Source organism: Caretta caretta, chromosome 7, assembly GCF_965140235.1.
Source record: "Caretta caretta isolate rCarCar2 chromosome 7, rCarCar1.hap1, whole genome shotgun sequence".
Classification (NCBI taxonomy): Eukaryota; Metazoa; Chordata; order Testudines; family Cheloniidae; genus Caretta; species Caretta caretta.
Window position 1 is genome coordinate 31,256,130 of NC_134212.1, and position 16,362 is coordinate 31,272,491.

General features: G+C 48.8%; 2 protein-coding genes across 7 annotated transcripts in view; one reads left to right on the forward strand and one right to left on the reverse strand.

The window, feature by feature from the left end:
• Positions 1–16,362, forward strand: part of MACROD1 (mono-ADP ribosylhydrolase 1) — a 185,237-nt gene that overhangs the window by 58,441 nt on the left and 110,434 nt on the right. The gene's annotated exons all lie outside the window — the stretch shown is intronic.
• Positions 1–16,362, reverse strand: part of FLRT1 (fibronectin leucine rich transmembrane protein 1) — a 94,312-nt gene that overhangs the window by 26,838 nt on the left and 51,112 nt on the right. For 2 of the 3 annotated variants that reach the window (XM_048856785.2, XM_048856786.2), the window contains one exon: positions 822–1,575. The gene's annotated coding sequence lies outside the window, so the exon portion shown is untranslated. Of the gene's footprint in view, positions 1–163; positions 319–821; positions 1,576–16,362 lie in introns of those variants that run through there. The other variant, XM_048856788.2, reaches the window with a different exon arrangement.

A 16,362-nucleotide genomic window follows, 5' to 3' on the forward strand; every position in this document is an offset into this window, starting at 1 on the left:
ATCTGTAAAATGGGGGTAATGATCCTGCCTTCCTTTGGAAAGCACTCTGAGTTCTGCTGCTGGAAAGCATGAGCTAAGAGTAGGGACTATTATTATTATTGAATCCCAGGGTAGGCACCACACTTAGGCTAGTTCCTGTCAGTGTGAGGAGTTGCTCCATTACCTTGAGCAGTTGGGATCCAAAGACTGCCAGGCACTCCAGGGCACTAGGCACCACCCGTAATCCCAGCCATGCCCCTTGCTGCTGTGTCAGCAGATGGCAGAGTTAAGATGCACGGGGAAGTTCGCACCTCTGATAGCTGTTTCAGGCTGTCTGCAAACTGAGGCAGGTGACATTGACACTCAGGTCATGTTTTCAAGCTTTTTCTTTGATCTCTCTCCCTCTTGCTCCCCATAGACACCCTTCTGTCTTTCACTAAATGAAAACTGTGATTCTAACTCATCCCGAGACTCCAGCAGCTGCTCAAAAGCCACAAGTGGAAACAAGACGTCCTCCCTTCCTGCCCCCCTCTTTAATCCGCTAGACCCACTCCCCTCCCAGAGCTGGGAATAGGACCCAGGAGTCCTGACCCTCCCTGCCCCCCGTCTCTGGTGAGCATGGAGGAGTATCCCCCATGTTGTCTTCTGGATCCCAGGACTTCCCTGGGACATAACCCTTTTTGGTGATTTTCCACTGCATTTCATGCAGTCTCCCGAGTGTTCTCCATTCATGCTGATAGGAGCGATACCATCCCCATGGCTTTGCTGCAGGCAGCTAATGTGTGTGACCAGCTTTAGCCAGGCTCCAAATGTGCCTGCTCCAATCTGTGTGTTAAGCTTACCTTCCTGCTACGCCACTCCCTCCTCTCTGATCAACTTGACCTTTAGACTCCTACTTCCATCGATGAGGCTGCAGCTTTGCAAACTCCAAGGGACTTTTTATGTCCACAGTGGGCATCAGTTCAGCCCGACCTCTTTTATCCTTCTTCCCAACCCAGCACACCCTTCTGACAGTGATATATAATCAGGCTAGCCCTCCCCAGCAACCATGCACGTTTCAGGGCTGCCAGACTTCAATTCAGCTCGGCTCTTTGTAAATCCATCCTTTTCAGCGTCAGGTTCCAGTTTGCAGTCTGAAGGAATTTTTATTTCCTTGCAGGTTGTCCCAAGAGCCTCCCTTTTTTTGGCAATCTCTCCCCCGCCCCGAGACTTGGTGTCTGATTCCTCCTGCTTTCTTCCCAAAAGTTACTTAAAACAGGATAATAAACCCAATCCTTTCTCAAAGCTCCCCGGCAGTGGGGTGTTCTTGCATGACCAAGCTGAGGGATTTGTATTCACACCCACTCTGTGGAGGCAGAGTTGTTGTGTTACTCAACCGTGGAGGTAGCTCCCCTCCAATCCGCTTGACATACGCTGCTGAGTTGTCACGGCTGACTTCGAAGGGGGAGCGGGCTCTGCTGCTTTTCCTTTATGAGGGGATAGCTTTTCAAAAAAGAAAAGGAAGGGAAAAATCCATTCCCACCACAGGTTGGACGTGAAATCAGCCCTTGCAGTGAGGAATCCAGGGTATTATCCCTCCGGGTTGCAACTTCTCCCCTGCAAAAATGATTGGACAAAGCTATTAGGTAAAGGGTATTTGCAAAGGAGGAAATAGCAGAGTTGCTGGCCTAGTAATTAACAGCCATTGCACACACAGAGCTCAATCTGACACTGCCAGTAGATCAGAGGAACGCACACACAGAGGTTGACACACACATTCACACATGTACACAGATTTGCACTGAGAAGGACACGCACACAGATCGACATAAACAGACTCATGTAGAGATTGACACACAGAGACTCCCTAACACACATATGTGCACAGAGACTGAGACACACACAGAAACACAGGCAGAGAGAGACTCTCACAGGGACACACAGTCACACACAGACCTGACACACACACACACAAGTGACACACACACACAGAAGCACATATACATACATATGATCTATCTTTCTGTCTCTCTCTCACACTCTCTCTCTCTCTCAGACACAGACACACACACACACACAGTCTTTCACTCAGACACAAACACATACAGAGTCTGTATTTCGGTGTATCAGAGTTGGGAGAAATAATTGTGCCATCCTTCATTGCCAAACCTATATTCATACCAATGAGGCTGCAGACAAACTAGAGCAAGCAGGTGACGAGTTCTAGATACTCAGAACTTTGTGAAAACGAGAAGCCCCTTAGCTCAATCTCTGGATTTGGCTCAATGACCCACATTTTTCAAAAATGACTTAGTGATTTGGGGTGCCTGACCTGAGACTCCCAGGGTTTCTCAGAGGGGACTTTCTGGACACCAGGTGCCTGCATTTCAGAACCCCCTCTAAGAACAAAACATCCCCAAATCATGAGTTTCTTTGGAAAATGTAGACTCTTGTGGATGGACTTTTTAAATAATAATATAGCGCTTTCCATCAGTAGGCCTCAAAGCACTTTACAAAGGAGGTCAATATCATTAGTTCCATTTCATAAATAGGGAAACCGAGGCACAGAGTGGGGCAGTGACTTACCCAAGGTCATACAGCAGGCCAGTGGCCAAGCAGGCAATAGATCAGGTTGCCCGAGTGCCAATCCAATGCTTTATTCACTAGGCCACAGAAAGTGGGGTCAAATGCGTAGACTTAGGCTTCTGAAATCGCATTTTCAAAAGCGACGAAGACATTTAGGAGCTGAAGTCCCATTTATTTTAAATGAGATTTAGGCTCCTAAGGCCCAGATCCCCAAAGGTATTTAGGCTCCTAACTCACATTGAAACTAGGCACCTAAATACCATTGAAGGTCTGGGCCTAAATGACTTTTGAAAAGGAGACTTAGGCTCCTAAATCACATAGGCACGTATGAAAATTGTGCTCTAAGTTTCTAAGTCACTTTGGAAAATGAGATGTTCCCCTAAAAGCCTATGAGACTTCTGAAATTGGGACTTGGGCACTTTTGAAAATGTCACCCATTAAGCACCATCCCACAATTAATTTCTAATTCCCCACTCCTTTGAAAATCTGTTGTTATGGTAAGGCTTGGAAGCACCGACCAAAATGGATTTTTGAACTCATTTGAAATTTCAAAATAATTGTCAATTCAAGATGGGTCTGTTTTCCATCCTCTCACCTTCCATCATCTGCAAAATGTTTTCAGCTGAAATTTTGATCACAAATATCCATCAGCATTTTATTATTTACCAAAAATTCCAGAAAGCGGCTTCTGATAGAAAATATTCTGTAGAACTTTTCACCAAAGAAGAAAAGATTTTTCTAATGTTGATGATTTTCTGTGAAAGTTAAAAAAAAAAAAAGGAAAAGTAAAAGAAAAAGCTTTTGGCTGGGGGAAAAAACGTAGTTCATAAATTTCATCCGATTCTAAAACTGATGAACTTTGGCAAAAACTGCCTTTGGAGAAGCCAAAATCTCTGAGCCTCTGTAAAGCAGAGGAATAAAAACTAAGAAGATGATCAGAGATTAAATTTCAGAATGAAATCAGAATAACATGATCTGTGTTCAATCAAGGTTGTATACACAGGGGGCATTGCCTTGGTCAGTAGAGACTTCTGTGTCTTTGAAACGTTCAAGGGGGGTGGGGATTTCGTTCAGTCACACAGACATGGGTTGGTATTGGCATAATGAAAAAATGCTCCCATCCCGCCTGATGTTTTTGAATTCTGCTCGGAGATGAGCCACATGGCTCTCCCGAGAAAGAAAAGAACAGAAGGGGGAAAAGCACTGAGTGAAGGCATGACTGGAATAAATGACTTCAAGATGGAGCTGCGGGGGGAAAAGAAAAAGAAAAGCCGTCTGGTGGCTTTTTAAACCATTTCTGCTAGCGTGGGGTGTTGACAAATTGGCTTAAAGTTTCAAGGCTGCGTGGTATGGTAAGAATCCTTTGCCTGGCATTATCTGTGCTGCCGGAACTTGTGTTATGGAAATCGGGAGCCTGCAGCGTGGATTTCTCCAATTAATTTCCAGCAAATGGGATTTTCACAGCCCATCTCTGGACCCCTTTGCTCTAACTTTCCATTCCGCCGTTCCTCTCTTTTCAAGCAAAACCACATGGGCTCGTGGTGCAAAGAAATGGAGTTTGTGCTCCAACCCTCCCCCTTAGAATCAGACCCCCAGAGACCAGATTTTCCAGGGCTCAGCACCACAAGTGAGGACAGAATTTTCTCCCTCAAAAGCTCAGTTCCCATCCTGCTGAAAAGCCAAACCTGAGTATCCCGCTGAGTGTGGGCTGGAGAAATCTTGTCCAAATTATGGGGCTGGGAGGGTCCCAGAGCTCAGGTTCCGGCCCAAGCCCAGAAATCTTCACAGCAATGAAACAGCCCCTCAGCCCGAGCCCTGTGAGCCTGAGTTGGCTGGCACAGGCCAGCCACGGGGTTTTCTTTGCTGTGTAGACCCACCCAAAGCCATCCACACTCTCAACAGCCTGATCTTCCTTGCAAGCCTGTCGCTTCTAGTAATCTGGAACCCTGAGTGCTGCAGCTCTTTTAGCCCTGCTACCTTATGAGAGCAGCAATTCACCCTTGCGAAGAAAACCTGTGAATCTTCCTTCAACCCCTCTACTTCCTGCAATTTGCTGGGCTGGTGAAAACAACCCACCTTCATTAGTGTCACTGAGGCCAGATCCCCTGTTGTTGTGAATGGGCGTTTGCTTCATTAGAGCCATTGGGGCCAGATCCCCAGCTGATGCAAATAGGCCATAGCTCCACTGGAGCCAATGGGTTCTGATCCCCAGCTAGTGTAAATCAGCATTGCTCCATTGAATTAAAGGGGGTTACACCGGGAACAGCTGGTCATTAGAGTCCAGCTGGTGTCACACCAATAACGTCTGGCTGATGCACTGCAGGGTGCAGTACCACTTGCTGCCACTGGGGGTGACTTTTGGTGGGGCAGATCCACTCCACGGGTGGGACAAAGGGAGAAGATATAGCCCCCCTGAGAGCCCACGGCTCACTGCAGCCTCTACTCCCAATTCCCCCTCTCCCCTTCCCCCACCTGCGCAGTCCTGACACTTCCCGTTTCTGGGCACCAACGGAAGCTGCTTTACACCAGCTGGGAACGTGGCTCCGCGCTGCAAGCCAAAGCTGGCACCACATAGGCCCGGTCAGCAGCAGCTTCAAAGCCCTCTCTTATTAATGAAGAATTCCCGGTTCATTTCAGCACTGAAAGAAACCTGTGTAATAAAAGGCGCTAAGGGGGTCTCAGTGGCGGGGCAGGGCCCCGCAGAAAGCACAGGGAGCATGGGGCGGCTCTGCCAGTAGAGCACAGGAAGCGCCCTGCCGTTCTCCCAGTGGGGTTATGGATGTAGATAATCTCCCTCCCCTCTTATTCTGCAAAACTCAGAGGTGAAGCTTAAATCCCCTTTGATGTTATTACAAGCGCTTTTTTCCCTTCAATTAATAGCAAGGAAAAGAAGTGCTGTGAGAGCTCCCCAGAGCCAGGTACGCTGGTAAATATTAACAGAGGCACCAGACTGGATCTGACCAATGGCCCAGCCAGCCCGGCATCCCATCCTCACACTTTCACCCCTGCTGATCACACCATTGGGCCCATCTAGCCTGGTATTCTGTTCCCACTCCCTGCCCCCAGATCAGACCAGTTGGCCCATTTAGTCCAGTATCCTGCCTCTCACCCACCCCTGCCCAGATCAGACCAATGGGCCCAGCTAGCCTGGTATCCCATCTCTCACCAGCTGCAAGAAAGCCCGTCTCTGCTGTTCTTGGTACGTACTGTGTGCATGGCGGTAGCATCCAGGAGACCCAGGCTGGAACTCTGTTGTGCTAGGTGCTGTACAGTCCCTGCCCCAAAGAGCTTACGTTTGAAGTAATCTGTGCCTCAAGGTGCTACTGAAATACTGCTAATAATGCACATGCCAGAATTGGGCTTTGATCTTGGTACTACCATCATACCAATAATAATGTGCTCACCATAATGACTACTCAGTCTGGACTGGGGCCTCTATCATAATATCAGTAATAATGCACACCCTAGAATGAGTCACTGATCTGGGCTGGGTCTCTAGTTGGTACTGTAATACTAATAACAACACACACGTCGTAATGATACCCTGATCTCAGTCAGGATGTGTAGGCACTGCCATAATGTGGACAGCATAATGATGCTACTGTAATACCAGTAAAAATGCACATGCTCTAATGATGCCCTGATCTCAGTCTGTAATACAGATAATAGGGATGAAGCGGCTAGTGCACATTCATGCTGCTGCCCCCTGCTGAATGGAATGAGAACCATATGTCATAGGCCCCAACCCGTTAAGAGCAGGGGGTGATTCTCTGTTTACTCTCCATGATTCTCTGCACCCTGAGTCTGAGTGAATGTGACTCTGTGACATTCTCCGCCTCTTGCTAGAAGCAAACCCCAGAAGCGACTAGTCAGACTGCATTAGCTGCAGCCGGCTCCGAACGTGAGACTGGCCATATTTAAAGCAAGGGGAAATATCAGAGGGTGGGGGAGACAGTTGTGAGCAAATTTGCAAAGGCATCTCACCAGCACCAGGGTCGATTGGGAATCTGCAGTGGCACATCCTACCCCAGGGTACCTGGGCTGTGCCGTCTCCCTGCCAGGGCAGCTAGAAGGATGCATGTGGCAGCCCTGGTCCCAGCCATCAGCCGATGAAAGCGTCTCACACACAAGTGTGGCAACAGATTGTCACCAGAGTTGTGAAGGGGGAGAGCAGTGTTAATTACAGGCGGGCAGCAGGGCTCTTTGATCTTCCCCACTGCTTGCAAATTAGCGTCTTAGGGTTTTTTTAATAATAATGAAAAAGCTGCTTTTGTTTCAAACGATTAAATGAATAAGTAAATACTCTGCTGTTTGTGCAAAGCAGAAAAATCTGTAAAGAAGCAGCAGATTGAACTAACAGGTAGGTTTCAGAGTAGCAGCCGTGTTAGTCTGTATTTGCAAAAAGAAAAGGAGTACTTGTGGCACCTTAGAGACTAACAAATTTATTTGAGCATAAGCTTTTGTGAGCTACAGTAGGGGCACTGGATTGGGAGGCTGGACAATCCAATATAGTTTAATGGGTGGAGAAGAGGTCTTGGAGGATTCCAAGTCCCTGAGCAGACATGCCAACCTACTGTTAATATGCACTTTTCATCAGCAGCTTTTAAAGAATTTACAAAGGAGATTATCATTATCCCCATTGTACAGATGGGGAAATTGAGGCACAGAGACAGGTGGAGTGATCTGCTTAAGGTAACACACCAGGCCAGTTGTAGAGCCAGGACTAGAACCCAGGTGTTCTGAGTCTCAGATCAGTGCCATATCCAGCATGTTTGCCCTGGCTTATGCCCGGTCTTTGACGACTGTTAACTGTAGCAAATTGCTAGTGTATGTAAGGCCCAGGAATCAGGACTCCTGTGTTCTAGTCCCAGCTCTAGGAGGGATGTGTAGTCTAGAGGTTAGAATAGATGGGACCGGGCATTAGGACTCCTGGGTTCTATTCCATTCCCTGAGGCTGCTCTAACTTATGCCAGCCCTAGAACAATGGGAATGGCAAGGTGTATTAAAGCCAGAAGCCCCCCTCAATTCCCAAAAGGCAGGACCAGAGTAAATGAGAATCAGGCTAAAGATGTGTAATTTTCTAGGCCTGGACAATGCAGAATTTATCCCTGGGGCATGGCTGCAGAGGGCAGCACAGAATAGAAAAAAAAAAGTGAATTTTAGTCCCTTTATTTTTAAAAAATAATTGGAAACAGAATCTGCTTAAGAAAAAAACCCAACAGAATAATTGGTCCTGACTGCTAATATTTTGGCACTGTTTTAAATATTCCATCTAAAGAAATTGGCCCCCCAAAGCCCTAGAATGGTTGGCTGGTTTGTGTGAAAATCCCTGCTTTCTAGCAGCCAGGGGTCAATGTAAAAGGGCTGACTCGCCCTCAATGCAAAGCATGCATTGATTTAAAAGTGTTGGTCATTTATTTGAATGCTTCTGTGTCCAACATTTCACTGGCGCGCCCCATAAAACACAACACAAGCCTTTTGCAGTGGCATGCGCAGTGCACCCTGGGAGCAAAGCAGGGTACACATTTTGTTGGTGGATCCTTTCTTATTGCCATAGCTTGGAGTTGGTAGCGTGGTTTCCGAATCGAAAGGGTGCTTCAGAAAGGATCTTCATGGAGTAATGGGCAAACAGCACTGAATACGTCACTGGGAAAGGGGGGAATGATCTGTAGGAAACAGGATTAGACTTGAGATCCTTATAGTTTAGTTTAGAATGATCTTCTTCAGTCTCTCACTGATAGAGCCCAGTCCGGTCCCTTCCCCTATGCCTCTCCAGCACGCAGGGAGAGTTCACCTCTAGTTCACAGGGCCAAATCCAACCTCAGTCAGTAGAGGCAGAACTTCATTCCCTGCCCCTTGGCCCACGAGTCACATGAGCTTTGTGGATCTCACCCTAATTCCTTGTGAAGAGGGGCCCCTATTCAAGACATCTTGGACCTGTTTTTCTGTCATCCCACATTGTGTGTGGTCCTTTGCCTAGTACAAAGTGAGTGGGAAACACAAAGGGCTGCTTATCCTTCACATGTGTGCAGTCCTTTGCACTAGCACAGTGTTTTGTGTAAAACGCTGGAGGCTTGATTCTCCATTGCCTTGGACCCTATGCTGTCATTTGTACGAGTGCAAAGTGAGTGTACAACACAAGAGGCCTGATTCTCCATCACTCTGCCCCATGTGTGCTCATTTGCACTAGTACAGAGCAAGTGTGGAATGCCACCCAGTTGGAACACTAGCATTTTACACTCTCTAGTGTAAATGATTGCACATGGTTCAGAAAAATCCCTAGTGTTTCCACACTCAATTTACACTAGTGTAAATGACTGCATAGGGCACAAGGCCACTGAGAGCCTCGCTCATTGCACCCTTTCAGTCACTGATTGTCCACCATGGAAACTGAACTCCTGCACCCTGCTCTGTGTCTACCGCCTCTTTAACAGCTGATAACTCCTGAACTACCATCGCCAGGCCATCCTTCCCCTTGCTGGCTGAAAACCAAGATTCCCAACTACTTCTTGAATACACAGAACTTTTTGCTCCAGATAGCAGATGCCAATATCAGATGGGAATTGAAGAAGCGAGTCCCCCACGCCCAAAAAAAAATTTCCAAGAGAGTAATTGGAATGATGTGATTTTAAGGTGGAAAATCGTGTGGACAGTCTTTCGCTTTGCACAGGTCCATAGAAATTATATTCCAGCCCCAATGGACTGCATAAAATTATCCACTGGCAGACACAGCCCAGACTGAGAGGTGGGAACAGGCAACAGGGAGTATGTGCAAATTACTCTGAACTGAAATAGCCACATTGCAGCCTGCATCCCCTGCTCTATTCCTCCTCCCTCTGCCACCTGCGGCCACCTTGGTGGCAGCTGCACCCAGCCCCCCAGTGGCAGCAGGTGGTACTGCACCTTGCAGTGCCTCAAACCATGCAGCCCAGAAGCATTTTGAATGGATAGCACTGGGGTGGGGACTGCACCTGGTGCCCAGCGCTGCTGTGTTAATTCCATGCTGGGCTGTAATATGTCGCTGAGTGAGGGCTTCCTCTTGGCCCACACATCACGTACTGAACCCCGGGACATCCAGAGCTAAAAACATGAGCTGCGCCCACCTGAGCAGGTGGTCTTTAACCAAGGGGCCCTACCTAGGGAATGGCACAGCGGGGGACTTGTAGCCAAAGCAGGGCAAATAATGGGTTTCTCAGTGTATAGCAATTCCAACAAATCCGGGAAAAATGTATTTGGGGTCAAAGAGAAAACAAAACTTTTCAAAATTTTCGGTGAGTCAAAAAGTCTAAGCCAGTGTTTTGTTTTGGGACATTTTAAAAATGTTTTTAAATTAAAATAAAACCAACGGCAATTTTGCATTGAAAAAATCAAAACTTTTTGATTTTTTCAGAATATTCTCCCCCCCCCCCCCCCCCCCCGAACAATTTGGCGAAACCAACAGAAATTCAGGAAACGGGGCTGCATATTTTGCTGACAAAAGTTTTGGTCGGAAAACATCACCCAGCTCTTGCTGTGCCATGCTCAGCAGCTGTTATGTCTGCAAGAGGGTAGACATCTGTGTGTGGGGAAGTGCTGAGAGTACAGCGGGACCCTCTGGGTCTTTCACTCCTTGTTTCCATTGGAGCCGGCGTCCCAGCCACGACCTGAGCAGACCCCTCTCCCCATCACAGGCTGACGCAGACATTTATGGAAACAGCCCAGTCTGCTTCTCTGCTCCCATTCCCTGCCGCTCGATCGCTTTCCTTGGTGACTTCCCTGCCCTTTGCCATCTGCAGGGATCTGAATGTGACACTCCGCTCCAGGGCAGGCCCCAGATGTTGCATGGAGCGGGGTAGATTCATTTCTTCATGCTGCTGCAGCAGAACAAATGTGGCTTGATGCAATCAGGCAGACAGACATTGTGATAAGGGCAGTGCGGCGGGACACAGGGTCACCTGGGTTCTTCTGCTTGCTTTGCTGCGTCAAGCCCCTTCCCCTCTCAGTGCCGCTGTTTCCCCTCCCACCCTGGTTCTTTCTAGATTGTAAGCTGGTCAGTTCAGGGACTGTCTATTACTGTATGCTTGTGCAGCACCCAGCACAATGGGGCCCTGATCTTAGCTGGGGCTTGTGCATCACCTGGCACAATGTGGATTCTGATCTCAGTTGGGGTCCAGTCTCAGTTTAGGCACCACCGTAATGCTGCTAATAATAACACTGGGGTCGTATGAAAAGTTCCCGGGCACCAGTAATGGAGTGAGACTGGAACTGCCTGCAGCAGCAGCTCACTTGAATCCGCACGCACATGGGGACTGGATGACACCACACCCTGAACTGGAGACCTAGATGACAGAGATGGGAGCACAGCCTTGGTAGTATTTGAACTTGTAAACCCAGGTGAGTTGCTGTGTCTCAGCCGTAGCCATCTATCCACAGCCACCCATCTAACGTCCATCTCTACCCGTACCTGCAGTACAGAGCCCCTCTATCCAGCCCCACTGTAGAGCCCTCTGTTGATCCCCATCTTCCCCATTTTTCTGTGTATCTTCATGCATAGCCCTGTCTCTTTCTCCCCTCCCCTTACTGGCTCTGCTGTGTGGAGCTCTGTGCCTCTGAACAGAAGCAGCTCAGCCAGTGTACAGGGCTGCTTCCCAGCCTGTCCCTCACCCATTCCCAGGAGCTTTCACAGGGGCTGCTCCAGCTGGAGAGTGCCTGGTGAGTAAGAGCCTGTCAGAGCATTCGGGAAGGGCCCACACTGAGCCCTGTATTTTGAGGGGAATCAGGCAAGAGGAGGTACCCATTCCACAGGGTGTTTAACGTAGTGACAGCTATTTATACAGGGATCCCTTGTCCGGTGCTGAGATGCAGCCAGCTCTGGGGTGAAGTGCAGGGGCTGTTTACTTCAGGGATCCCCCACCTGGCACTGAGATGCAGATAGCTCTGGTTCAGGAAATCTGTTTATTCAGGAATTCCTTGACAGGCACTGACATGCAGCTGCCTCTGGGGTGGAGCTGTTGTTTGTACAGGGATGTATCACTTGGTGCTGAGGTGCAGACACAGGTTGGGGCAGATATTTATACAGGGATCTCTTGACAAGCACTGAGATGCAGCTGCCTCTGGGGTGGAGCACTTCTACAACAACAACCACTTCTACAGCCAGCAACACTTTAGGATGACTGATGTATCCAACAGCTGGTGGCTTGGAGAAATGGCATTAACTGAGCTGGATTTTAACCAGGGCACTGGGAGTGAAAATAAAATCCCTGCCAGAAACCTCCCCCCTCTCTTCCCACCTGGCCAGTTCTTTAAAGCTGGTTTCCCCCGGATCCCCAGCTCCTAAGCTTCTGCTGCAGCATGCGGCATCATTTCACCAACGTCGCAGCCTCCCTTCCACGTAGGCACCTGAGCTTTTTCAGCACAGATTCCCCTAGGCTTCAAGGACATTTCCAGTCTTCCTGCCGTCTGGCAGAGCAGCTGGTGGCATGGAGGGGAGTTTAAGGGAAGATTTATGAGACAAGTTAAAATTTAATTTGGGTGGCAGAGCCTGTGCTGCTGAGATGCTCCTGGGCCAAGATTAATTGCTGTCTTGCTCACAGCCCTTGATCCTGCCCCCCCTCCATTTAGCATCCAGTGAAGTAGTTCAGGCCAGGAATGGGGGAGGTCTGATACTAAGGGGATGGGCAGGATCCTAGACTTTGCATAGAACGTGGCATGAAATAGAATGGGAGAGAATGTGGCTTTATGCAGGAAGTCATGTGGACAGAGCACAGGACTCGGGGTCAGGACTCCTGGATTCTATACCTGGCTGGGGGGGGGGGAGTGGTGTCTAGTGGTTAGTGTGTGTGTGGGCTTGGGGGCCGGGATCCAGAACTCCTGGGTTCTATTCTCAGCTCAGGTTGGGAACACACATGTAGCTACAGCAGGGAGGGTCTGGCCCGTTGCCTTTACAGTGAGTCGTGTGCTGTCAGGAGCTATCTAAATAATAACTATTAATAACGCCAGATAGTGGGAGTCTGGGGGGAGCGAGAGAGATTAATGAAAGAGCACTCCCAGCCATAACCCTCCCACAGCGGAGACTGGAGCTCAACTGCGTGCGCCAGATTGATTGAACTTGTACTGTCTCCTCGGGCATTCCCTTTGTGCTGAACAGATCCTCAGCTGGTGTCAATCAGCAGGAGTTCTGCTGACTCCAGTGGAGTGATGCTGATCTGGCTATTGACGCCAATGGAATGATGCTGATTTACACCAGCGCGGGATCTGGCCACTTTGAGTCAAGCGGAGTGGTGGGCGCTGCACAGACCTCAACACAGACTGGAGCCCCCATTGTTCTGGGTGCTGCACAGGCCCCCCTGAGCTCATGGCCCCATCATGCTGGGTGCTGCACACATACTGTAAGAGATAGTCTCTGCCCCACAGTGCTTGCCATCTAAACAGACAAAGGAAGGATCATTATTCCATTTTACAGATGGAGAAACTGAGGCACAGAGCAGTGGCATCTCGGATTGTCAAAAAACCCAGGAACCCATCTCCTAGCCTAAGCAATCTGGGTACATAGGGAGCTTTAGGCAGCCCCAGGAATTGAACACAGTCATCCCGCCTCCCACTCTGCTGCCCTAACCCCGAAGCCAGGCCTCCAGGGGCCTTTCATAGCCTGTGGCCAGTAGCCTGTATCATAGATTCTTATCCCTCCACCTTTTATCCTTGCTGGGTTGGCACTGACCACAGCTTTTGCAGCAAATGAGATTTTGTGGCTCCGTGGGTTGCATCTGTTTAAATATTTAATGGGGGATTTGCCTCTGCGCTTTCACCTGGCCCCTCTTAACAGACTTCCTAAATAGCTTCCAAAGCTCCCCTGCTGATCAAAACACACAGTTAAAAGAGATGCCTAGTTAATCTTGGAAGGGCTCCTGGCCTCAGTTAGACCCGGCACTGGCTGCAGGCAAAGCTGCTGCCTTGTGGATGGTACCACATCAGGGAAGGGACAATCGGAACAAGTGCTCCAGAAGCCAGTGATCCGGGATCCTCCAACACACAGGGAGCTTCAAAGGTGTGAAATACCCCGGTGCTGGGGCTATTTGTGGTGCCTTGCCCGGAGCCTGGGGTATAGGGAAATGCTTTTCTGTCTAGACAGATTTATACTCTGTCCATCCATTTGTAATATCTATCTGTCCATCCCCATATACTCCCCTCTATCCATCTCAGTCCATCTTCCCTCCATATTCCTATATCCATCTAACCATCCCCATACATACACACTGTTAAGAACTGACAGATGCATGCCTGAGTGTTCAGAAAGCCTGCAACAATAGCTCCCAGGGGTGCGAACAAGGCATGGGGGGTGGAGCTACAGCAGCCTAGGTCCTGACAGCACCAACCACCCTTTCCTTGTCCTTACAATAAGAACAAAGAGCATTTCCCCAGCTCTTGTTGCTTCTAATCCTCCTGCACCTTTTCCTTTGCCAGTTTCCAGATTGGGGGTGGGCGGCTAATCAGAGTTTATTCCACCGGGACTGAGAATTTGAGGGAGGGGTTGAAATAACTTAATTACCCTAAACTGCTCATCTGGTTGCACAATGTAATTGGATTGATTTTGCATGTGGTTTATATATATGTATTCTCCTTCATCCCAGTTGCCAGCTGCATTTAATATTTTAATTCCCTAAGCTTCTTTAGACTAGGGTAAACAGGAGAGGTGTGTATGACCAGGCCTTGTGGGGGTGTTTGGGGTGGGACAGTTCTGGCACTCCTTTGTGAGCTTGAGTCAGAAAGTTTAGGGCTCTACAGGAGGACTGGGAGTTAGGACTCCTGAGTTCAATCCCCAGCTTTGGGAAGGGAGTGGGGTCTAGTGGTTAGAGCAGGGTATCTGGGAGTCAGGACCCCTGAGTTCTATCCCAGCTATGCTAAAGCTGAAGTGGTAGCTAGCCCTTCTGTTCTTCACAGCGGCAGGTGTCACAGAGATTTCCTAAACTCCCCGCTGTGCAAGCGGACATCTACACACACAGACTCTGCATGTAACTTCCCCCACCAAACACTCTACTGATATCCCCTCCCTACACACACACACCATGCAGCTCAGCTTGAGGAAGCATGCAAAGCCAAGCCCTGTGTCACAGGGGGCTTTAGCAGTTAGATGCCTCTTCCCCCTCCCCTTCCCACCTCCCCTCCCATCCACTCAAACCGCAGATATTCCCATTCCAGCCAGGCTTGCTTTGATGCACAGAGGTCTATTTAAATGTAAATGGCCATAGGCCCAGCAAAGAGAGATCTGGACTCGTTCGGAGCCCCTGGATGCTGTCAGCGGCAACTGGATGGAAAGAGTGAGGAGCTTTGTGGTCTAATGGGACTCCTGGGTTCTACTCCTGCTTTGCCAGTGCCCTGCTAGGTGACCTTGGGCAAGTTCCTTCCTTTCTCTGGGCCTTTGTTTCCCCTCCCACTTGTCTGCTCAGACTGTGAGCTCTTCAAGGGAGGGTCTGGCTCTGACTCTTTCTCTATGCAGTGCTTGGCATGATGAGGGCCTTGATTTCAATCGGGGTCTGTGTAGTGCCTGGCACAGTGGGGGTCTGATCTCGGTCAGGGTCTGTGTAGCGCCCAGCATGAACAGTCCAGTAGATCGCAGCTAGCTGGAAAGCATCAGAGTGGGATGTAATAGACAATTTTTAGACAGAACAGTTTGCTGTTGAAAAACACAGTTTGGTTAAAATGGAACATGTTGTGGGAACATGTCAATTTTGACAAATTTATTGTCAGGAAGAAGTCAGAACGAATCATTTTGACTTTCTCATTTCGTTCTCAGACGGTAAATCATTCCGTTTCCACTGGGTCCTCTCGATTTTTTTTTACTTTTCTATGAATTCTGACATTTTGAAATTTTTTTGTTCCAAAGCAGAAATTTTCCAGAGAAGGAAAATCCCACCAAAAAAGTTTGATTCGGTTCCATTGAATTGTTTTCTTTTGATCATGTGAAAACATTTCATTTTGAGAAGGAGAAAACGTTTTTTTCCACGTAATCTTTTGATGCATTTTAGTTTGCCTTTGGTGTGATAGGAGATGAGATTTCCCTTCTCAAAATGAACCGATTTGACATTATAAAAAGGAAGAGATGCAGTGGAATTTTCCTTTTTTCTAGATTTGATCCCAGATCAAATAGGTAGGGGTATTTGGGTGAAACTGAATTACCTGTGGTATACAGGTGGTCAGACTAGATGATCAGACCCTTCTGGCCTTAAACTCTATGAAATCTCTCAGTCTTTTGGACCCTAGCCTGGCGCACAAGGCAGCGTCCCTGTTTCACCGCCCTCGCCCCAACTGCCCACCCCCCTGACAGCAAGGTAGGTTCTTTGCAGCGTGTGAAGCATCCATCCCCCTTCCCCCCAGCCTTCTAACCATGCTAAGCATCTCCAGTGCTGCCAATAACATATCCTGCAAAGAGGCTCTGCATTAAAAAGCTGGTGACTGACATGGCAGAGGGAGTAGCTGTGTTAAAAAATGGCCCCTTTAGTTCTCCCCTCCCCCACCCCGTTGGCTATCTGATTCAGCTGACACAAAGGAGCACTGGGCTCCTGTTAACGCCAAGGAGCGTGTGCAGGCATGGCAGGGCAAGCGCGTCGGTCTGCTCCATCCCCTCCCTGCATGGGATCTCCATTCATAGTGCCCAGGCAGGAGGCATCAAGGACTCAGCGGGAGTAGGGGGGAGACCCGGGAGGGGGTTTGGCAGGACCAATGGACGAGTGCGGGGGTAGCATTTTATGAGAGCAGGAGTTATGCATCTGGGAGGAATTAATGCAGGTCGTCTGTGCAGCCTCCTTGGAGCATACAGCTGCAAATCACTCAAAGATGCAGGGC